Here is a 25,165-nt window from a genome sequence, read left to right as displayed (position 1 = left end):
ATGGTATACAAGCTGCAAGAGATAGAATGTAGAATTGTAGGCCAATGCACTGAGCTGGGAGATATTTTATCCAATTTCGATGCCTTACAATTTGCAGTTTCCTTATCAATTCTTCACAGTTCAGCTTATAAAACCAGAATAAGCCAGGAGATATATATATATATATATATATATATATATATATATATATACAGAGGCGGCTCTCTAATTAGGCGGTTTAGGCGGCCGCCTAAGGCCTCGCGCTGGCTGGGGCCTCGCGGCCGCCTAAACCGCCTGTTGGCAGAGTGTGTCAGGTCCTCGGTCAGTGACCGAGGACCTGACACCAGGAGGGGGCCCGGCGGCTTGCCCGGTATGCCGCCGGGTGCGAGGCCCCTCCTGGCTGCCCGGCCAGCCACCGCAGACACTGGTCTGCAGCTCCGCAGTGTTCAGAGCTGCAGACCATGTGATTCGCGAGAATTGGCCAATCAGAGCGTTGCCGCGGGTTACCACGGCAACGCTCTGAAATCTCTGAGGAGCTGCAGACCGTGAGCAGTGGCCACCGGACCACCAGGGATCCCACTGGACCACCAGGGAAAGGTAGGCTCTCCCTCCCCATCACCCCCCACCCCCCTCAGGCTCACCCCCACCACCCTCAGCCTCACTACCACCATCACCCCCCACCACCATCACCCCCACCACCCTCAGCCTCACCCCCACCACCCCTCCCCACCCTCACCATCACCCCCACCACCCTCAGCTTCACCCCCCACCACCATCACCCCCACCACCCTCAGCCTCACCCCCACCACCCCTCCCCACCCTCACCATCACCCCCACCACCCTCAGCCTCACCCACCACCACCACCATCACCCCCACCACCCTCAGCTTCACCCCCCACCACCATCACCCCACCACCCTCAGCCTCACCCCCCACCACCATCACCCCCACCACCCTCAGCTTCACCCCCCACCACCATCACCCCCACCACCCTCAGCCTCACCCCCACCACCCCTCCCCACCCTCACCATCACCATCACCCCCACCACCCTCAGCCTCACCCACCCCCACCACCACCCCCACCACCCTCAGCTTCACCCCCCACCACCATCACCCCACCACCCTCAGCCTCACCCCCACCACCATCACCCCCAACCACCCTCAGCCTCACCACCCACCACCACCATCACCCCCAACCACCCTCAGCCTCACCACCCACCACCACCATCACCACCCTCAGCCTCACTCCCCACCACCATCACCCCCACCACCCTCAGCCTCACCCCCCACCACCCTCAGCCTCACCCCACCACCACCATCACCCCCCACCACCCTCAGCTTCACCCCCCACAACCATCACCCCCCACCATCCTCAGCCTCACCACCCACCACCACCATCACCCCCCACCACCCTCAGCCTTACTCCCCACCACCATCACCCTCAGATTCACCCCCCACCCCCATCACCCCCACCACCCTCAGCCTCACCCCCACCACCATCACCCCTCCTCAGCCTCACCCCCACCACCATCACCCCTCCCCACCCTCACCATCACCCCCACCACCCTCAGCTTCACCCCCCACCACCATCACCCCCACCACCCTCAGCCTCACCCCCACCACCCCTCCCCACCCTCACCATCACCCCCACCACCCTCAGCCTCACCCACCCCCACCACCATCACCCCCACCACCCTCAGCTTCACCCCCCACCACCATCACCCCACCACCCTCAGCCTCACCCCCCACCACCACCATCACCCCACCACCCTCAGCCTCACCCCCACCACCATCACCCCCAACCACCCTCAGCCTCACCACCCACCACCACCACCATCACCACCCTCAGCCTCACTCCCCACCACCATCACCCCCACCACCCTCAGCCTCACCCCCCACCACCATCACCCCCACCACCCTCAGCCTCACCCCACCACCATCACCCCCCACCACCCTCAGCTTCACCCCCCACAACCATCACCCCCCACCATCCTCAGCCTCACCACCCACCACCACCATCACCCCCCACCACCCTCAGCCTTACTCCCCACCACCATCACCCTCAGATTCACCCCCCACCCCATCACCCCCACCACCCTCAGCCTCACCCCCACCACCATCACCCCTCCTCAGCCTCACCCCCACCACCATCACCCCTCCCCACCCTCACCATCACCCCCCACCACCCTCACCATCACCCCCCACCACCCTCAGCCTCACCCCCCACCACCATCACCCACCATCACCACCCTCAGCCTCACCACCATCACCCCCCACCACCCTCAGCTACACCCCCACCACCATCACCCCTCCCCACCCTCAGCCTCACCCCCACCACCCTCACCATTACCCCTTCACCCTCACCCCCGCCACCCTCAGCCTCACCTCCCACCACCCTCAGCATCACCCCTCACCACCCTCAGCTTCACCAACCACCACCACCCTCAACATCACCCCCCTCACCCCCCTCAGCCTCACCCCCCACCACCCTCAGCATCACCACCCTCAGCATCGCCCCTCACCACCCTCAGCATTACCCCCCACCACCCTCAGCATCACCACCCTCAGCATCGCCCCTCACCACCCTCAGCATTACCCCCCACCACCCTCATCATCACCACCCTCAGCATAACCCTCCGTCACCACCCTCAGCCTCCCCCACTCACATTACCCCCCACTCTCACATTACCCCCCACTCTCACATTACCCCCCACTCTCACATTACCCCCCCACTCTCACATTACCCCCCCACTCTCACATTACCCCCCCACTCTCACATTACCCCCCACTCTCACATTACCCCCCCCACTCTCACATTAGCCCCCCCACTCTCACATTAGCCCCCACTCTCACATTACCCCCCCACTCTCACATTACCCCCCCACTCTCACATTACCCCCCACTCTCACATTACCCCCCCCACTCTCACATTAGCCCCCCCACTCTCACATTAGCCCCCCACTCTCACATTAGCCCCCCACTCTCACATTAGCCCCCCACTCTCACATTAGCCCCCCCACTCTCACATTAGCCCCCCCACTCTCACATTAGCCCCCCCACTCTCACATTAGCCCCCCCACTCTCACATTAGCCCCCCACTCTCACATTAGCCCCCCACTCTCGCATTACCCCCTCTCACTCTCGCATTACCCCCTCTCACTCTCGCATTACCCCCTCTCACTCTCGCATTACCCCCTCTCACTCTCGCATTACTCCCTCTCACATTACCATCACCCCCCGCTCCCTCTCACATTACCATCACCCCCCTGCTCCCTTTCACCATCACCCCCGCTCCCTCTCACCATCACACCCCCCGCTCCCTCTCACCATCACACCCCCCGCTCCCTCTCACCATCACACCCCCCGCTCCCTCTCACCATCAGCTACCCCATACACATAGGGTCTCAGACAAAAACGCAAACATGCTCACAGAGACATACATTCGCACACACAAGGATACTCTCTGTCAGACACACTCTCAGGCACATACACAGGTAGACAGTGCATCAATGTGTATATGTGACACTTTTTTGTTAGTGGGGCCTCATGTTTGTGTTTCGCCTAAGGCCTCATAAAGTCTAGAGCCGCCTCTGTATATATATATATATATATATATATATATATATATATATATACACACACACACACACACGTCAAACAGAGGGGAAAACAGAATAATAATAAAAAAATATTGACAAATTTAATTACTTTAAAATATTTAAAAAGTCTTATTGTGCATACTTAGAAAACCCCCCAAAAAACAACAAGAAGAAAAACCCAACAACATAAAATCTATTCAGCCCCCTCATAAGAAACTGGAAGGAAACGAGGGGGTTAACGAACCATTAACTAACGGGAATGTTTTACTCAAACAGTAGAACCTCATTCTCCAAACTGCACTTAGGATCCAACAAACAGGTCAAAATTTAATTCAGTTCCTTTTGCTCAAATAAGTTAATGAGTGACTAATTTATTCTCACTGACACACCTGTACTCCACTTCATGTTAGATTCACCAGGTTTTCCTGCACATAGAATGTATTTGTACTGAAGGACACTACATGAAAAGTGTTGCCCCATAGTTTGCATAGATGTCAATTTCTTCACGTTTTACCCTCAAGTTTTAAAAGCATTGGTGTAACAGGTCCCCCTAATCCATGCGGAGGGATTAATTTGGTCAAAAACAGGCGTTAATCTCGGTGCAAAGGCTAATTGTTCAGAGACATATAAATCTCCCTCATAAAGCCTTAATCCACGTATTACATTTTATTTAACAAGACTTTAAATCTTATTTACCAAAGTGTACATTTATAAAGAATTTTAAAGTAAGGGCCAAAAAATAAACAATTGTAAAATGTTTCCAATTTGGCTTATTTCGGACTAAAAAGTCAAACTAGATTTTGCTAAAGCCCATTAGAATAAAAATGGTTATTATGTCATTACATTATAAAATATAAATTAGTAAAGTAACAGATTATGAGTTATATTGAATACGTACATAAAAGATAGGTGTTCACCAGCTTGACATCCATCACCTGATGTTAGTAACTAGACTCTAAACCAGCCATGGCTACCCTTAGCATACATTTCCCATAATACTCACTCCACCTTTGCCGGCTACATATCCCACAATTCTCAGCCATTTCACACTGCCTGCTTTTCAAGGCGGCCATGTTTTTAGTTTGGCTTTTTTTGGGTTTAATATTTGAAATACACATTAGGTTTTATTAACTAAACTCAGAATTATAGTAAATTGTAAACTCAGTTGCAAAATACAGGCAAGACTAGCTAAGCCATTTCCACAGTTGAGTATGAGGACTTTTCCAGATCAGCTATTTTTGCCTGAGATTTGGCTTTAAATACAAATTAGTTCTGAGTTTAGTATATAAAAAAATAAATGCTTATGAATTCTCCTAAATTCAACCTTTACATGGTTATGCAATGAATTTAGAATTGTATCACATTTAAAGGACAACTTTCATGAAATTTTCACTTCTCGATTTTTTTTTTTTTTAAAGGTTTATTATATTTAATAAAACATAATTAAAACATTTTTACATAATTTTTTTTTTTTAATGTAACTTTTTATCTGGCTGAGCAGCCATTTTGGTTTGGACTCCACTGTTATCATATCAACTGCTGCTCAACCAAACTTGCTGCTGCTGCAGTTTTCACACAGAACAATCACAGCATCAGCAAGTTAGGTTGAGAAGCAGTTGGTCAGATAACAGTATAGTCTGCCCTAACATGGCTGCTCAGCCTGTTACAAAAGTGAAATTTTCTAAAATTAAAAAAAAAAATCAAGATACATCATTTTAGAAAGTCAAGTTTCATTAAATACAATAAACATTTAAAAACTGAGGAAAAACCAGGAAATTAATGTGAATTTCAAATATAATATTGCTGAAGTGCTTGATGATTGAAGTGCTTGTTCTCCTTTTTTTCATTTTACATAAAATGTAGATTTCAATAGAAAATGGTACTTTAATACATTTACTTTTTTATAACCTTTGGCTGTCAATCAGACAATAGGGCCTGTTACTTCCTGGTTTGTTTAGCTCAGTGGATCTAAACTCAAGAGGCAGCAATTGCCCAGAGCACCTGCCTTGCAAAGACTTTGTTCTCATTGAGCTGCATTGGGAAGCCTGTGATTGGACAGCCACAGAAAGTCTGGGCGGGTTTAGAAGGGGAGGGCTTGCAAAGGCAGCAGACAAGAGAACTGCAGGTTTTACAAGCTTTTTTTTTTTAGATATATCCCCAATGAAAAAATGTATGATTAAAAACAAGCATGTTTTCATTGGACGTTACATATCTACTTAACCCCTTAAAGGGAAACTCCAGTGCCAGAAAAACGATCCGTTTTTCTGGCACTGGAGGGTCCCTCTCCCTCCCACCCACCAATCCCCGGTTACTGAAGGGGTGAAAACCCCTTCAGTGACTTACCTGGGACAGCGGCGATGTCCCTCGCCGCTGTCTCCGCCTCCGCGACGCTCCTCCTAGTGATTACGTCGGCCGGTGGGCGAGACTAATCTCGCTCACCGGCCGAGGAGACCTAATGCGCATGCGCGGAAATTCCGCGCATGCGCATTACGTCTCCCCATTGGAAAGCATTGAAAAATCATTTCAATGCTTTCCTATGGGGTTTTGAGCGACGCTGGAGGTCCTCACACAGCGTGAGGACGTCCAGCGACGCTCTAGCACAGGAAACCTGTGCTAGAACCCAGGAAGTGACCTCTAGTGGCTGTCTAATAGACAGCCACTAGAGGTGGAGTTAACCCTGCAATGTAAATATTGCAGTTTATGAAAAACTGCAATAATTACAGTTGCAGGGTTAAGGGTAGTGGGAGTTGGCACCCAGACCACTCCAATGAGCAGAAGTGGTCTGGGTGCCTGGAGTGTCCCTTTAAGGACAAAGGCAAAGTCCAAGTTCTGAACCAAAACAAAACCTAGAATTTGAGCTATATTTCTGTTCAACCATAATTTACCTCTTTCATATTAAATGCACCCATACTTATTATATATCATGTTCAGGAGAAACGGGACTTTCATTTTACATTACATATTTATATATGGAACACAATGTAATATTAATAAAATCTTAAAGTAAGACATCTTATTTAACAAGTTCTGCATGGCATTTTAGCGGTGAATGTTTTTTTTCTTTTTTTTTTTTTTGTCAATCAATTTTTATTGAAGGTTTTCTTTTTGCAATGTCAGCGTTTGGTTGGATACAGAAGTAAAAGAGGGGTAGGGTGCATATTACGTTACATGAGACAACATTTGTCATGAAAAGACAATTTGGTGAAAAGAGCAATAAACAACAACCACACATTGGCATTTTAACATGAGAGATATATAGCTCAGGGAGAGCAGCGGCATAGACCGTGTCTACGGTTTTGTGACTAAGGGTCAGATGAGTGGTTCAGCTGCCTTCTAAATGTACCCCTAACCTAGGGGGCAGCGGGGGGGGGGAGAGCGGGGGGTTTGGTGGTATGGGAGTGCGATCCACCATACGGGTGGGCACTCTAGCTTCAGGGAGCCGGAGCTTCTCACTATGGGTGGGAGGGTGTTCAGGCTTCTTTGAGCGTTCTGGACTGGGGTGGCCAACGGGGCTATTTCTGGTCAAACTATAGTCCAATAAAACTTGCTAGAAAAACATGGGCAACTGTGTGCGCTGTGGCACTAATCACAAAGTGTTTAGACTACATCTTCGTGATTGTCATTGTCCATTATATTCATGTTCCCGGTGAGAGGGTCTGAAGCCTCCTGGGGGTGGATGGATCGGTGTTCTGTGACTCTCGTGCTTGAGTGATGGATTATTGAGCAGGTGTTGTCTTCGGGGCCATCAAGCCCAGTTTCTGCAGGAATTGTGGAGCTTCTGCCAGAGTCGATATTTTATGTACCGTCCCCTCGTGAGAAACCACCAGGAACCTAGGTGATCTCCAGTGATATTCTATCCCGGCTGTTCGCAGCTGGCTGGTAACAGGATTCAGCGATCTTCTCCACTGCAGAGTTGACCTGGTAAGGTCTTGATAAAAGGAGAGTGTGGCGCCTTCAAAAGCTAGCGGTGTCTTTCCTCGCAGTGCCGTCAGCAAGCTTTGCTTATCTTGCGCGGTTGAGCAGCGGACTATGACATCTCTTGTCCCTGGCTGGCGTGCGTTGCTCGGTAACGGTAGGCGGTAAGTTCCGTCTAGGGAAAACTTCTTTGCCTGGCTTGGTGGTAGCACCGAGGCCACCAGCCTCCGGAGATAATGTGGGAGTTCGTCGGGCGTGATAGGGTCGGGTATGCCCCGAATTTTAAGATGATTGCGCCTCGACCTATCATCCAGTGCTGTATACTGAAGTGCCAGGGCCTGTTGAGTTGCGTGCATGTTGGATACCGTGTCCGATAGGGCCGACAGATCCCTACGGAGGTCAGTGATGTCACCCTCCGACACTGCCACCCTGTCATTTACCGCTTGTAGGTCGGTCTTTATTCCTGCCACATCGGCTGCTAGTAGGCCTTTTATCTCTGCGACCAGGTTGCGGAAGTCGCGTTGTGTGACCGCGGCTGTTCCCTCTGTGTCCCCTGCTGGGTGAAGTACCTGGTCAGGGGCCGGGCCGGCATGTATCCCATCCGTTGCGGCCTGCTCGACTGCAGGCTCCCTTGCCGCCATTTTTGACAGTGGCTGCCGTTGGAGCATGGACCCAATGTCTCTGGACCCCGTGGGTGTCTCTGGATTCTGCTTCTGCGTCCGACGCCCCATAATCGGTGTCTGGGTGGGTGGCGGGGCGGGCAGGTAAGCTTCAGAGTCTGAATCGGCCAGGGGATCCAGGCCCTGGAGCAGCGCTGACAGGTCTAGGCCTGTGTGCGGTCTGTAGGCCCCAGATCTCCGCTTCTGGCGTTTCGGTTTGGCGGCTTGTAGGAATGGCATAGGACGCCTCTTGGTGGGCTCCTCTGGTAGAGCCGATGATTCTATGCTCCAATGTGGGGTGAATCCCCCGAAAATCTGCAGTTTTCCCGTGTCGGGATCGGAGCGTTGGGAGATGGCGACCGCTCCGGCTCGAGGTTAGGCCGAATGTTTGTTTTTATGTCAATAAAACACATATATTTGTATTCTGTGATGCCCCACAAATACAACAATGACCCCCATGTACATATCTCATGGTGTTTTGGTAAGTTACAGGGTCAAATAAAGAGCTTGTCCATTTCACTTTTTACACATTGAAATTTTCCAGATTGGTTTGCTGGGCCTATGTTGCCTATGAGACCATTTAGCAGCGCAGAAGTGAAAATCACCCCCATCTTGGCATACCATTTGCAATAATACACCCCAGGGTATTCAAAATGGACTATGTCCGTCTTCCTTAGTAGCCACTTAGTTACAAACCTTGGTGGAATTTAGTGTTTATAGACTGTAAGCTTGTTTGAGCAGGCTCCTCTTCAACCTATTGTTCCTGTAAGTTTTCTTGTCATTGTCCTATTTATAGTTAAATCCCCCCTTTAATAATATTGTAAAGTGCTACGGAATCTGTTGGCGCCATATAAATGGCGATAATAAATAAATAAATAAGATTTGTTTTCTGCACTGCGTTTCCTCAATACATCCCTATGACAAGCATCCGATTAGACAAAAGTCAAGTCAAGACTTAATCGGAGGATTAATTGGGCTAAGGTGAAGGGACTCTCCCAGCGCTGGAATAAAGGTACGCTTTATGGATATTACTGATAAAAACAAAATCAGTAATCTAAATAAGTTAAAGAATTCTTCAAATTAAAAAAATATTTATTGTTGTGTTCCTTTAATGTTGTAAGAACTGCTAAGTTCCCAAAAACTAAAATACAGCCAAGTGATCAGACACGCACATAAATAAGTCTATCGACTTCCTGTGAATTCAGGGCTGGGTCGATTGATTTATTTTATAGTTAAGAAGCATAAGGTCATTCCACTCATCTGAATGACAAATCTGATTGACAAAAAGACTGGGAAGAGTGATGAATATTCTAGGACTGTAGTATCCACATTCAATTCAAAGAAAAGTAGATGCATTTTTAATTAAATTAATACAAGTGTGGATTCTAATTACTGACGGCAGTGAAGATAAGAATGCGGATATCAATGAGTTTTTATTGTGGCTGCACTAAGAAGGTGAGAGGTCTGGAAGTGGCCAATCATTACTCCTGTAGCCTAACTTCACTTTAAGGAGCTACTGTTGATCTGACTCACCGAGACATACCTGGGCCAGTTATAGAGTAAGAATTAAAGGGACAATGATGGCGATTTGGTTCTGGGTTGTGAGTATTTTAAGATCTATATCCCTACAAGTTGTTTGTACCAGAAGTCCTCCTACTCTTACCAAAGTTTGATCTTTCAGGAATTCATAGAGATTTAAAAACTGAAGGCCAAAGTATAGCTGACTTGGGGAAATTTTCCAAATCTGCTATCTGCTATTTTGTACAAAATGACCGTCTATGGAGAACCCATCAAGACTGCAGGTTCCTACATAAATCTTCTCGTACAATGTTAAGCAGATGCTTCTGACACCATCTGAGAAGAAACCTTTTCCTGCCTGTCCGGAACATTTGGAAGCTACCCTGAGAATTGGAAGAACTGAATTGTAGCAACTTTGTCGGGGGTTTCAAGGGGACATTCACTTATCTGGAATTTGCACCTTTCAATAAAACATTAAAAATTATAACAATGATTGACAGAGAGCTAAGATGGAGGAACCCAGTTCTAGGATATAGTTTTGGGGATTTCTAAATGTAATTAGACATTTTTACACCTCACAAATACATATTTGTTAAATATAGGGATAAATAAGCATAATATCTAGAATCCAGGTAATTGACAGTACCCCTTTAATAAAACCTGATTCACATATATCTATATGTAACATTTAACCTAGATGTGTTTAAATAGTCCTTAAATGTATAATGTAATATGATCATACATTCAATGTACTGTGGGAATGAGTTAACACAATTTTGTTGTAACAATAAAAAAATAAATTATACCAATATTTTTTTATTTAATCAATGCTTATTGATATGCATTGGTATTGCCAGTTTTATTTTCCTTTCCATGTGACATTTCACGTACTTATGTCATAATCCTTAAATACTTACCAGGACACTCCACTGTCCAAATAAATAAATAAATACAAAACAATAAAATCACCTTTTAGTAGATAAACCCAATTAAAACATGCATGTTTTTAATTATGATTTTTTTCCCCCCTGAGGGTATATCTAAAAACAGCTCCTAAAAGCTGAAGATCTCTTGTCATGCAGCCTTTGCAAAGCTAGACTTTCTGTGGCTGTCCAATCACATACTTCCCAGTGCAGCTCAATGAGAAGTCTTTGCAAGGCAGGTGCTCTGAGCAATTGCCGCCTCTTGAATTAAGCTCCACTGAGCTAAACAACCAGGAAGTAACATAACTCTTTGTCTGATTGACAGCCAGGGGGTGTAACAAGCTTAATTTATAAAATTGACCGTTTCTATTGAATTCTGCAGTTTTGTAAAATGACAAAGTGGCCAAACTCCTAAAGTGCTTTAGGTGTTTGGAATATCCACTTAATAACTAATTGTGTAGCTATTGCCTCCATTTTCAACATTCACCATATTATTGTACTATTACCCCACATAATTTCTCCCTATCTTTTATCACATTGCCACGTGTATTTATTGCGCCATATGTTGTCACATGGCCCCATATATGTGTAGTCATAGTTATCCCCATATTATCTCATATATTGTAACATTACCCAATATACAGAGGCACACAACTTTACGTACCTACCTCTCTCAAAGTTATTTACTTACGTGTGACTTGTCCATTATATAAAGTGGATTTCACATTTAAAGTTAAAGTATCTAAAATGACTTGGAGATATTTTCTGAGCTACTTTGGCCTTAGCCTTTAAATGCATTTTGAATTCTCAATAATCCATATTTTATTATATAACCCTGACTGTGTATCACCACGTTGCCCGAGATAACTTGTCCTTATGATTATCCAACCCTTGTGAGTGGTTCATGTCTAATAATAATAATGATATATTGGTAACAGAACATGGTTCTACAAAGTATTTTAACTCCCATGTACACACATTACTGCTGCTAGTGAAAGGCACTGAGCTCACTGTCAGTTTGCAGAACGTTTGCCTAAACAGTCACAGCAACCAGATATGAAGGGAACATTTCTAAGTTGGCCATTTGGGCCTCAGTTTACAAGTACGTAGCCAACTGTCTGCAACTCGTCGATTAAGTGGCTAGTCCCCCTTGGATGACAGCAGCGGCTGGATTGGGGTGATAGGCAGCTATACATTGTATTAAGGTCTTTATAAGGATATAGATGGCAGTTCTTTGAAAACCGCCATTGCTCACATAGGCCTGACACTTTGATTTAAAGACATATTCTATTTTACATATTAACCACGCATTAACCTTAGAACATATTAGCCAATAATATAGCTTTGCGGTCAGTACAAAGTGCACCCTTTATTAGTTTATTGATTTTGGATTTTAATAAAATAGGGAACTGAGTGATATTTACACAGCATTAAATATTACCTGTGAGGGTCAGACGTGTTTAACTGTCACGTTAACCCATTCAGTAAATGTCTGAACAGTCTGTGCCATTTTAAGGATTTAGGATTAATTAACAAAAATATGCTTTTTCAGTGTCTGACGGCTTAATTCAATGGTTACATAGGGGACACTAACAAGATAGATAGCACTGGTGGAATAGGGGACCCTGTTTGAATTCAATGCAAATATCAAGAAAGTATAACATAGCCAACCTAAAACAAACTTCTGAAGAAGGGGGGTTGTGAGCAACGTTGTCTCTTTCTGGTGTAAAGAGTTGACACGTTACTCACACTTCTTCTTCAGTATTTACTAACCCAGTAAACCCCACTGCAATATTCCAGTAACATACTAATACCAACATTCATTAGCAGGGTTCACTATATTAGGGGTACAGGTGGAGTTACTACTATATCCGGCTTATTAGTAGAGTAAGGGGCACTAATGGGTGCAAGAGACAATACAAGGGGAGAACTAACAAGGGTTAAATAAGGAGGCTCTGGGTAAGAAAGGGGCACTAGAAGGATTACATGGGGGGTTAATGGAATAAGAAGCAGTAGCAGAGGTAATTAGGGGACACTGATGGAGTAAGGGCAATGTCAGGATTAAATGGGGGAGGGGCTAAAGGAGTAAGGGACACTAGCAGGGTTAAAATCGGGGCACTGAGGGAGAAGGACACTATTAGGGTTAAAAGGGGGCACAGTTGGAGTAAGTGGCAATAGATGGGTTAAATAGGTGGTACCGTTTGAGTAAGAGGCAATATAAGAGTTAAATGGGGGTACTTAGAGAGCAGAGACACTATAAGGATTAAATAGGGGGCACTATTTGAGTACGGGGTAGCCAAGGGTAAATAGGGGGCAGTGGTTGAGTAAGGGGCACTATAAGGATTAAATAGGGGGCACTATTTGAGTAAGGGGTAGCCAAGGGTAAATAGAAGGGACTGGTTGAGTAAGGGGCACTTTAAGGGCTAAATAGGGGGCACTATTTGAGTAAGGGGTAGCCAAGGGTAAATAGAAGGCAGTGGTTGAGTAAGGGGCACTATAAGGGCTAAATAGGGGGCATTATTTGAGTAAGGGGTAGCCAAGGGTAAATAGGGGGCAGTGGTTGAGTAAGGGGCACTATAAGGGCTAAATATGGGGCACTATTTGAGTAAGGGGTAGCCAAGGGTAAATAGAAGGCAGTGGTTGAGTAAGGGGCACTTTAAGGGCTAAATAGGGGGCACTATTTGAGTAAGGGGTAGCCAAGGGTAAATAGGGGGCAGTGGTTGAGTAAGGGGCACTATAAGGGCTAAATAGGGGGCACTATTTGAGTAAGGGGCAACCAGGGTTAAAAAGGGGGCACTGGTTGAGTAAGGGGCACTATAAGGATTAAATAGGGGGCACTATTTGAGTAAGGGGTAGCCAAGGGTAAATAGAAGGGACTGGTTGAGTAAGGGGCACTTTAAGGGCTAAATAGGGGGCACTATTTGAGTAAGGGGTAGCCAAGGGTAAATAGAAGGCAGTGGTTGAGTAAGGGGCACTATAAGGGCTAAATAGGGGGCATTATTTGAGTAAGGGGTAGCCAAGGATAAATAGGGGGCAGTGGTTGAGTAAGGGGCACTATAAGGGCTAAATATGGGGCACTATTTGAGTAAGGGGTAGCCAAGGGTAAATAGAAGGCAGTGGTTGAGTAAGGGGCACTTTAAGGGCTAAATAGGGGGCACTATTTGAGTAAGGGGTAGCCAAGGGTAAATAGGGGGCAGTGGTTGAGTAAGGGGCACTATAAGGGCTAAATAGGGGGCACTATTTGAGTAAGGGGCAACCAGGGTTAAAAAGGGGGCACTGGTTGAGTAAGGGGCACTATAAGAGTTAAATAGGTAGTAGGAAAAAGGAAACTAGCAGGATAATCTAAGGGGACAATCATAGAGCAAGAGGGAAAAAACACTATCAGAGTTAAATAGAGGGAGCTAGTAAATGAAGGGACGCCAGAGTGGTTAAAAGGGGTGGGGAGGAGGGGGGGGCTGTGTAGAAAGGAACACTATCTGGGTTAAACAGGGAACATTAGAGGAGTAGGTTAAATAGGGGGACACAGAGTCTTTATTATACTGTGTGTGTGTATAGATTGATGACATTTGTTTGATTTCTCCAATTCGGAAAATAAACTGAAATCTCACAGAAAGTTTGTTCTAATAAATAAACAATCAGCATATAATCAGATATTAAATGAAATCTGGTGCCCTATGGTGTGATGACAGTAATCCCTAAATTCCTAATTAAAGGTGAACTGATTATTAAAATAAACTCTAATTTGTATCACACAGAAATGAATGCATTTAAACCGTGATTGCACAGAATAGGTTAACATCTAATAAATGCATAGATTAATAATTAAAATATACACATCAATCAGTGACATGAAATTCAAATACTGCACTTTTTTTTTGTTAATTACTGAATAGTTGTATTAATTAATTCAGAGATAATACTGTATGGAAATCTTTAACATCTTGGAAAATATCACAGATATCAGTTAGCATTATAAAATGATTCTATTATTTATTCTCAAGTAATATTTTTATAACGTTTTGGCTGAATTGTTTTTTGTGTGGTTTTGTATTCAGTTGATGTATTTAAATATAAATAAAATAAAAATCACATGTAATCTATTTGTGATATGGAAAAATTAACACAAACAAAACTGCTAAAAAATCGACCTATTTTTAAAGGGAAGAAGGATGTTGAGAGCTCTCCGAATAAAGGGTTACAGTTTGCAATTTGTTTTGGTGTGTGATCGTTTTTGAATGCTTGTATGTATATATCACCTACAATACAGATATGAAAGTATTATTAACCATGCAATAAAACATTCATGAATTTCTAAACCTTACTTTAGTAATAGTGATAATATCATTGTATTACCAATGTTATTGCTGTTAGAATTTCTAGCATCGTTCTATTTTGTAAATGCAAAGTGAATGTAGTTAAATAAAAATAAATATATATTATATATACTGAATGTAGGTTTTTTTTTCCAAGTAACATCAAAGGATCAGTAAGATACCAGCTCTGTTATTACTATTAGTAATATAATATATAGTAATATAATATACTATAATGTACTATATTATAATATAATATAATATAATATAATAAATAATTATTCATGTTTCAGATCCACTAGTTTATTACAGTGAAATAAATAATCAGTTTGACTGACATTTGTGCTCAGTATTTGTCACACTGATGGCAAGTATACACTTTGTACAGGTGTGTGTTGTGTCTGAGTTCAGTAAACGTAATGTGTGCAACAGATACGTGAGTGTTTTTGTAGATATATTCCTATTTTAGTATGTAGCGTTTTTATATGATTTGTAGTTACATGTGTGGTATATGTGTATGTACCATGTGAGTATATAATGAATCCATTTATTAGCTGTTGCAAGGAGCAGTTATCGCTGTGTATGTAGTAATGTTTCTGTGCATGTGTGTGGTAATCAGGGAAGGTGTTGTAATGTGTTTGTACAGAGAATGTATAGTTTTGTGTGTGAGTGTGTCTGTGTGTGTATTTTTAGGGCAGGTGTAGTAATGTGTGTATGTGTTGAGGTATGGTAATGTGTGTGTGTGTGTGTGTATATATATTCAGGGCAGGTGTAGTAATGTGTGTGTGTGTGTGTGTTGAGGTATAGTAATGTGTGAGTGTGTGTTGAGGTATAATAATGTGTGTGTGTGTGTGTGTGTGTGTGTGTGTGTGTGTATTAAGGACAGGTGTAGTAATGTGTGTGTTCAGGTGTAGTAGTGTGAGTGCAAGTAAATTTAGGGCAGGTGTAGTAATGTGTGTGTGTGTGTGTGTGTGTGTGTTCAGGGCAGGTGAAGCAATGTGTGTTTGTTCAGATGTAGTAATGTGTGTGTGTGTGTGTGTGTTCAGGACTAGTGTAGTAAAGTGTGTATGTATATTTTGGGCAGTTGTAGTAAATTGTGTGTTTGTGTTTGTGTGTTCTGGGCAGGTGTAGTTCAGTGTGTGTATGTTCAGGGCAGGTGTAGTAATGTGTGTTTAGGGCAGGTATAGGATTGTATGTGAGTGTGCATGCAGAACAGGTATAGTAATGTATGTGTGTACATGGCTGGGACGGTAGTGTGTGTGCAGGACAAGTAAATGTGAATGGGAGATATATTTGTAATTGTAAGTGAATGGCAGCATATAGGGTAGTGTGTGTGAGCACATGGCTGGTATAGCCAGGTGACGTATAGATTAGGATTTTCACTGTGTGTGCAGGACATGTTTAACAGTAATGTGCATTTGAGGTAGAATAATGTGTGAATGTAGTGAGCTGTGTTTATTACATTGTAATAACGTGAAAAATGTCCACGCTCTGATAATATCCCCAGAGCACTCCAGACAACTTGAAACCATCACTACTTTATATGAGATCCTGTGTTTAATTCCCAATTCTAAACAGCAGGACACAGCTGCCCTCACTGGGACTCAATAATCCCGCTTTAATCAGTGAGTCAAGAATTTAATGCTGATTTCACAGACTCCCCTGGATTATCGACCTTTTCAAATGAGAAAGAAATCAGATACAATTACATTTACATCGCTCGGCTTAAAAAATGTCAAATAATATAAAATATACAGCTATCTACTCTGCTAGGTAAATGTAACAACAGAACTGATAAAAAAAAAAAAATCTGATACAATGTCTTTAATAAAATGAGTTTACAGCATTTTTATAATTAAACTGCTAATTGTATATAGAGATCTATCTAGTCATCATTATAGCAAAAATGAAATCAGAATAATTATACATAAATGAAAATTGATAAATGATAGAGATATATCCGGTAATAATTTCTAACAAAAATTAAATAAAAATGCACTAAAAAAACGAAACGGATTTTTAGTTATTAAAATAACATATTTTTTTTTTTTTAGAGATGCTGTGCGTTTATCGAAAATTTAAAAAATGCTCAAGTCTACAAAACTTGCTACTTACTGGAAAAAATGCACGCACATATAAAACAAAATATAATATATATAAATATGTGCTTTATCAATAAATATATAATATATAAATATGTGTCCTTAGAAATAAAATCTGTGGGTTTCTCTTAATAGTCTCTATCTGTTTTTCAAAGCACAGAACTTTTTAATTTATATTTGTTTTCCAAAATAATTAAAGTATTATATTATATTTGAATAATTAAAGTGTTATATTATATTATATTATATTATATGTTACATAGTGTAATTTGTGATACCATCATTCATTTTATTATTAATTACATTTTATGTTAAATTCAACTGAATGCATGTTATGAAATAACATTTAATTCTAAGACATTCGGATGAATATTATTCTAATATTTGGAATTTTGTTAAATATATTAACTTAAAATCATAATAACTTGCACCCACTGCAGTATTCCATGTGCAATGTTTTTTTTGTTTTTGTTTTTGTTTTTCGTTTCAATAACTAATAATAATTCCAAACGATTTTTCATGATATCAGGTTATGTTAGCACACAGTGTTACACTTCACACAAAATACTAATGGACACAGTTTTATAACAGAGTTTTATTGTTTGCAATATCCCTATGAAATTCATAGACACGAACAGACATCGAATTGTGATTATTGTACAATTATATAATAAGATAGTAAGCTAATGGTAAAATAATACATTTATAAGTAAGATCATTGTATACAGCTGGACACTTTGCTACAAATGACACACACAGTCCTGCAGGTAAGAGTTTCCCCCAGGCCTTGTGGAGTGGCTAAAGGAGTAGTACGTACCATGATGCAGGACATGGCAGAGCAGGTAGGGCTGGGAGATGCAGGTGTCTGAGAGCTTTGTGCATTGTGTGTGTGGGAGTGTGCCGGATACAGTTCATTTATAGGCGTTTTCCAGTCATTAAATTCTCGTTAGTCTGTTTCTTTTCACGGTGTGACATGTTGGGCTGCAGACTGACGCCTGGAGGGTTTGAGATTGGGAGCTAATTATCAGATTCTATCCTTGTCCCCCCAGCAGGTCATCCAGCCTGGCTCTGTCTGTCTTTCTATCTCTACCAGAGCTCTGTCTGTCTGTGTGTTTGTCTGTCTCTGCAAGGATCCTGTCTGTCTCTCTGTCTCTCTGTCTATCTCTACCAGAGCTCTGTCTGTGTGTCTGTGTGTGTGTCTGTCTGTCTCTGCAAGAATTCTGTCTGTTTGGCTCTGTCTGCCTTTTCTGCCTGGTGTCTGACTGTCTCTGCCAGTGATCTGCCTGTCTATCTTTGTCAGGGTTCTGTCTGTCTGCCTGTCTCTGCTAAAAACTTGTCTGTCTCTCTCTGCCAGGGCTCTGTCTGTTTGTCTGTCCTTGCCAGTGATCTGCCTGTCAGTCTGTCTGTCTATGTCAGGGCTCTGTCTGTCTCTGCCAAGGCTCTGTCTGCCTGTCTCTGCCAGTGTTCTGCTTGTCTGTCTCTGTCAGGACTATTTCTGCCTGTCTCTGCAAGGGCTCTGTCTGTCTCTGTCAAGGCTCTGTCTGCCTGTCTCTGCCAGTGATCTAGTTGTATGTCTCTGTCAGGACTATTTCTGCCTGTCTCTGCCAAGGCTCTGTCTGTCTGCTTGTCTCTGCTAAGGCCTTTCCTGTCTCTCTGTCTACCTCTGCCAGGTCTCTGGCTACATCTCTGTCCCAGCCAGGGCTCTGTCTGTCTGTCTTTGTCTACATCTGCCTGGACTCTGCATTCCTTTAATTCCCAGACAAATCCTGTGAATTGTAGTCTTACAGTGTTGGAGGGATCTATGCCCTGTGCTCAGTATGTATCATGCAAGGCTGCTAGGATCAGAGTCAGAGCTGACACCACCAGTTCTATAAAGAGTCCTGTATGAAAACGTTCAGTGATCTTTGGGATGGACATGAAACATGATCATATTTCTATATCTCCTGACTCTTTTTTGGTAACATTCATGGCAACAGTTTCACAGTAGCAGCACTGTTTCTGTCTAAGGATCTGCATATCCATTTACTTAACCACCTGCCTGTTTCCACTGCATAGAAATGTCTGTATATAGTATATATTTCAAGGATCCTTTGGAAAATCAGCAAAATCTCAATGTATTCTTCCTGGTAAAACACTTTTACAAATAGTATAATAATAATAAAATATGATACAATATAACAATACATGTTCTCTTGATTTATTTATTTTTTATTAGAATTTTCCTTTTTCACTGTCACCTATTATAGTTGTTGATGCATTGTCGTTTAGATCCTAATATTGCCCCATATTATGCTCCCACCTACCACTTCCCTGTATCTAGGAGCCCACAGCGTGCACTGTGGGTAGATAGAGGTGGGATATGTGTGCTCCATGGAGAATGGAACGAGACGACCTTACCGCACGTTACGGCATGGCGCAGCTCATTGCCAAGAGGGTGGCACTCTGTGCACCGACCTCCCGCCTGTCACCTCCGCGGAGCAGACCCCCACCTTACGTAGCATGCTATAATTTAAACTAGGTGTACATTAGCACACAGATCATGTTTCCAAATTCTTCACTGCGCGGTTGGTGACATCACACTATCAGGCCATTAAAATGTGTAAAAAATAACAACTCAAAAGACACGGTGTAATAAATATCAAAAAAATTAAATAAAACGGGCAGCAACACACATATATAAGCGACTAGATCTGAGTGTAGGCTCACGAAATAAAATGCATGTGCGCACCTAAATAAACTGAAAAAGTAAACAGAAATGTTTATACCAATATAAATATATTTATTATTAGATGATTAATAAAAAGATAGCCAAATAACTCTACAATTAGTAAAATTGATATAATATATGGTATATAGTAGAATATAGCTATCTAGAAATATAAAAAATCATACAGTAATATAGACATGAGAAAATAAATAGCATAAACATAAAACAGCTCAGTAGAAGTACCTAGCCTCGGTGGGGGCCCCCACCGAGGTGTATACCGGAGGAATAAGTGGGAGCAGGACGGAATCCGACGTGTAGGGAGAATAATGCTGAACCGCGGTCGGAATCTTCTAAAAAGACCGCGGTAAGTAGAGAAGGCACTCCAGCAGGGAACGTGTTGCACCACGGTCGGTGCCTTCAAAAAAGACCGCGGTGTACGAAGACCGGCCGGCAGCAGAGCACGCTTCAAGTGAATACTCACGGAGATTCCTGCACCCGACCTCTTCCTGCAACGGCTGATCAAGGTGTCGAGTTTAGCAGCTGTGGCTCATCGACGCGTTTCGTCCCGCCCACGGGACTTTCTCAGGATCATTAAAATGTGTAACGCACAGTGTGACTGGCACTCTGCGGAGCGAGGTTCCTTACGAAGGCCTTGATTTAATAAGCTTTCCAAATGATTCAACACTGTTAGAAAAACTATACACAAAAAATCCCAGAGGTTCTAACCACGACTTGTGTAGATAAATCATTTGGAATCACTTGGAAAGCTCATTAAATGGAGGCTGATATGTTAGAGAGGAGCTGGGGGAAGAGGATCTCTCCTGCTACTCTCCCGGCATATCGCTGCAGGGAGACGGGCTGAATAAAGGACAGCACAGAGCACATATCCCACATATAGCAGCTGGGTAGGAGAGTAACTTCCATCAATATCAGGCAGACCCGTAAGATTAAAGGAATCCTAACTCTGAAAAAATCATAAATCTAAACAAGATATCTATATATTCCGTCCCTGACTCATATTTTTTTTGTAACGACTTGGCATCAGAGATTATATTTACATTCTTGAGTGTACATTTATCTCAATCAGCCCGGATTACAATGATGGGATAACAGCGACGAAAAGCAGCGTTTCCCTCTTTGCACCATTAGTACTGAAGTACTGGAGTCCGTGATGCAATGACCTCTGGGTTTTAGGACTCGCTGTCATGTTTGTACATTATTTTATTTGTAGAGAGTAGCATCGCTCACTTCCAGGTTCGGTTATACATCATTGCTAGTCCTGAACAAACTGGAGTTTTGGAGTAATTCAAGGAACATGAAATGTGAGTATCTTTTTTCCATATTTTTTCATTTTTATTATTTGCTTTCTTATTGTTTGTGCATTTATTTTAATGCACAATCATTCTATTGCCCTAAAAAGGGCTAAGCCTATTTCATCTTACAATGTTCTATTATAGGGTTACTCCAAGCCCCAAGACCACTGCAGTGGCTAATGTCAATGCTGTGCATATTGGACATCTGTTGTTAGTCTGTTGTTAGCTTGCTGGTGACAGGCATCCAATGGCGCCATTGTCCCCCACCGCTCCATACCGCCCATGTCCTTCTTTCAGCTCGTCCTCCCCCTTCATCACTCCTCCAGCAGCGAGGTGGTGTGACATCTTTTTACAAGAAATGGGCTATAGAAGAGAACATGGCCTATGCACTTGAACAGAAATGCATTTTTTTTTAGCTTTATGTATTTTTTTTAAGTTTGAGGGAGAGGGGCCCCAGGATAGGAAGGATTAGTCTAAGCAAAACCAGTTTTTTCTTAAAATACAGTTTTTTGGTAAGAGTAACCTTTTCTGAACTCTAGCTGGCTTATCATTGGTCTGACCTATATCAAGATTTCATTTGGCAGTTAAGGCATGCTCTGAGACTTTCTATTAAAGAATTTCTATAACTGTTGCATCAATGTGAGATTGTTGGTTTAAGGGTTAGATCGACAGGGGTGCCATTGGACCCAAACTGCAGGTGTGTGTTCTGCATCTCCAGTAGGGGTAAATCACAGTGGGTTCTCCCTTCTTGCCCGTCTCTTCTGAATAAATCCAAGTGCTGCTGCTTTTTTTTTTTACCAAACCAGCATTCTAAGTCATGTAGGAGTTCTGGAAGGTGGGTGGAGGTTTGCTTGGGATGTTCTGGGGTGTGCTGGTTGGGTAATGGCTTTCAGGTCATGTGTTGTGGCGAAATGGCTATAGGGAGATGTGTTGAGGGAAGAGAAATTAAAGTGTGGTTGTCACTTAAGAGGCTGGAGCTTCGGTGGGCATGGCAGCACATGGTTGGAGTCAATATATTTACTCATAATTTAGTTAGTATTTTGCTTTCAACGTAGAGGCATACCTAACAAAGTGGTCAGTTAAAGCATTTGCAATACAAAGATTTGAGTGTATTTTTTCCCCAAAGTGTACATTTTCTGTAACTCAATATGAATTTCAAATTGTAAGCCAATATAGCAAAACTAAAAAAAATACGTTTTTATTTTTTATTTTTGGTAATTCTGCTGTGTTGGTCTATAATTCATTTAGAGGTCCAAACGAGTCACACTTAGTGAATAACCCTGATAAAATGCAGAAGGTTTTTTTTTTTTAATTAATTTTTTACATTTTTCTTACTGTTAGTATGTTGAGAATTGTTACTGGGTTGTAGTTAGTTTCACAAAGATTCCATAAATCAGCTGCTTTGGTAGATCGTTGTTTATAGTCCTTAGAATGTTGAGGTTTGGAGAGTTTAGTTTGTTAGTCAGACAATATGTGTGAACCAATTCGCAGTGAGTGCCTGGGATTCTTTTATTTGTATATATTCTTTGTTTTTTTTTGCTGACCCATACTCAGTAGCACCTTGGACTGAATTGCTGTGGCTGAGTGCAACCCTATCCCTTTCTTTCTAATATGTGTGAACCAAACTGATTGATCATCAGGTATCACAATACAGCTTACTATCACCCATCATGGGATGGGACCAATAATAGATGTGGGTCCTTTGGTTCAACCTTTCGTACAAGGACATAGATATCACAAACCTGTTTTAATGTCAGTAGGATATGTTGCATCTCATTGCTGTGTGAGCTGCATACATGTTGAATCAGGACCAGATTAAGAGCCCAGTGGGCCTGGTGCTGACAATTATGAGGGGCCTAAGTACAGAATCTTATAGACCAAAAACACTAAAACAGTCATACCTCTCAATCATTATGTATCTTAAAATATCCTAATCTCTCTCTAAATCATGCTTTCATCTTTCAAGTAAACCCATACCCCCTAACAGCAGTGTCCAGTGAAGCAGGAAGTCAATGGGCAGTTTAAAAAGGTGGGCCACTGACGCAGATCATGTAACCAGTGTCTGCGCTAAATATTGGAAGGCTAGTCTGGCATGAATGCATGTAAGGCTGCCTGCCAATCATACATGCTGGCCAACAGCATCTTGAGCTTGGCATAAATGCGTCTAATGATGCACTCGCTCCACGCTTTCTAAGGACTGTCCCCTAGCACTCACATGTCCACTTGTCTCCTTACATTCTAACTAGGAGGCAGAAGCTCCGGTATACAGTCTGAGACAGAGACAAGGTGGATGTAGCCATAGTGTTGGAGTGTCCAAGGTCAGTATTACCTAAACTAATTTCATTTCAGCTAGTCCACACAAGTTTTGTTTCCATATATTCCTCTTAAGTTTCCATACTTAAGCAAGAGTATTTGAAGAGTAGTTAGGGTTGCCACCTTTCTTGGAAAAAAATACAGGCCTTACTAATTTGCATAACTAATTATGTATGTGTGACATCACATGATGTAGATCACAAGGAGTGACATAAGAGAAAAATCTGTAAAATCACCAAAAAACTACTTACAGTTTGATTCTGCTGTATAGATGGATTGCTCCCAGTGTCTCCCTGTCTCACAGTGTCCCCATGTCTTCCAGTGTCCCCATGTCAATTGGGGACACTGAGAGACATGGGGACACTGAGACACTTGGGGACACTGGGAGACTTGGGGACATTGGGACTATGTATTACAGTGTCCCTATGTATCACAGTGTGTCAGTGCCCCATGTCTCCCAGTGTCCGCATGACTCTGTGTCCCCATGTTGCCCAGTGTCCCCAGTGTCTGCTTGTAGTATGCAATGGTTGGATGCAAAATGCACCCTGACAGTTGGCTCTTTCTGGGGTGAGTGCTGGATTCAATGTAGTTTACATGTTGAAACATGTTGATCTTCCTGTTGAAGAATGCAGATTGCAACTTGGCAGTTGGATTGTCTTGGGATGTCTATGTGAATTATATACTGATTGTAGGAACTCCCTGATGTGTGTTCTGGAGGCGAAAGATTACACAATAACTGTTGGTGCTACCTGTGTTGTCTACTATCTGGACCTTGTGTACATGCTGAAAGTTGGATCTCCCTGATGTGCGTATCAGTTGATTGATTTAGATTATATTCTGACAGTTGGAGCTGTGTGAGGGAGGGATGTAGATTATATGCTAACAATAAGATCTTTCTGGAGTGTATGTTGATGACTGAATGTAGATTGCCTGCTCACAGTTGGAGCTCCCTGGATTATGCACTGGATGGATGAGGATTACACCCTGGCAGTTGGAGTTCCCTGGGGTATAGCCGTTGGAGTTCCCTGGAATATGGCAGTTGGAGCTCCATGGGGTATGGCAGTTGGAGCTCCCTGGAGTATGGCAGTTGGGGTTCCCTGGAATATGGCAGTTGGAGGTCATTGCGTATGGCAGTTGGAGCTCCCTGGTGTATGGCAATTGGAGTTCCCTGGGGATATGGCAGTTGGAGGTTACTGGGGATAGAGCAGTTTGAGTTTCCTGGGGATATGGCAGTTGGAGTTCCCTGGAGATATGACAGTTGGAGTTCCCTGGGGACATGGCAGTTGGAGTTCCCTGGGGATATGGCAGTTTGAGTTCCCTGTGGATAGGGCAGTTTGAGTTTCCTGGGGATATGGCAATTGGAGTTCCCTGGGGATATGGCAGTTTGAGTTTCCTGGGAATATGGAAGTTGGGGATATGGCAGTTGGAGTTCCCTGGGGATATAGCAGTTGAAGTTCCCTGGGGATATAGCAGTTGGAGTTCCCTGGGGATATGGCAGTTGGAGTTCCCTGGGGATATAGCAGTTTGAGTTCAATGGGGATATGGCAGTTTGAGTTCCCTGGGGATATAGCAGTTGAAGTTCCCTGGGGATATAGCAGTTGGAGTTCCCTGGGGATATGGCAGTTGGAGTTCCCTGGGGATATGGCAGTTTGAGTTCCCTGGGGATATAGCAGTTTGAGTTCCCTGTTGATATGGCAGTTCGAGTTCCCTGTGGATATGGCAGTTGGAGTTTCCTGGGGATATGGCAGTTAGAGTTCCCTGGGGATATGGCAGTTTGAGTTTCCTGTGGATATGGCAGTTGGGGATATGGCAGCTGGAGTTCCCT

The 25,165-nt window shown here is 43.3% G+C and overlaps 1 protein-coding gene across 5 annotated transcripts in view; it reads right to left on the bottom strand.

Annotated features, from left to right (window-relative positions):
• GATA4 (GATA binding protein 4) overlaps positions 1–25,165 on the bottom strand; it is a 116,599-nt gene that overhangs the window by 75,510 nt on the left and 15,924 nt on the right. Inside the window, exon 1 of one of the 5 annotated variants that reach the window (XM_063442027.1) lies at positions 17,825–17,847. The exons of 3 other annotated variants lie outside the window; for them this stretch is intronic. The gene's annotated coding sequence lies outside the window, so the exon portion shown is untranslated. Of the gene's footprint in view, positions 1–4,475; positions 4,532–17,824; positions 17,848–25,165 lie in introns of those variants that run through there. One more of the 5 variants, XM_063442025.1, reaches the window with a different exon arrangement.

This window comes from Pelobates fuscus, chromosome 2 (genome assembly GCF_036172605.1).
Source record: "Pelobates fuscus isolate aPelFus1 chromosome 2, aPelFus1.pri, whole genome shotgun sequence".
Classification (NCBI taxonomy): Eukaryota; Metazoa; Chordata; class Amphibia; order Anura; family Pelobatidae; genus Pelobates; species Pelobates fuscus.
The sequence above is the reverse complement of the archived record's forward strand: the minus strand, read 5'-3'. Positions and strand labels throughout refer to the sequence as shown.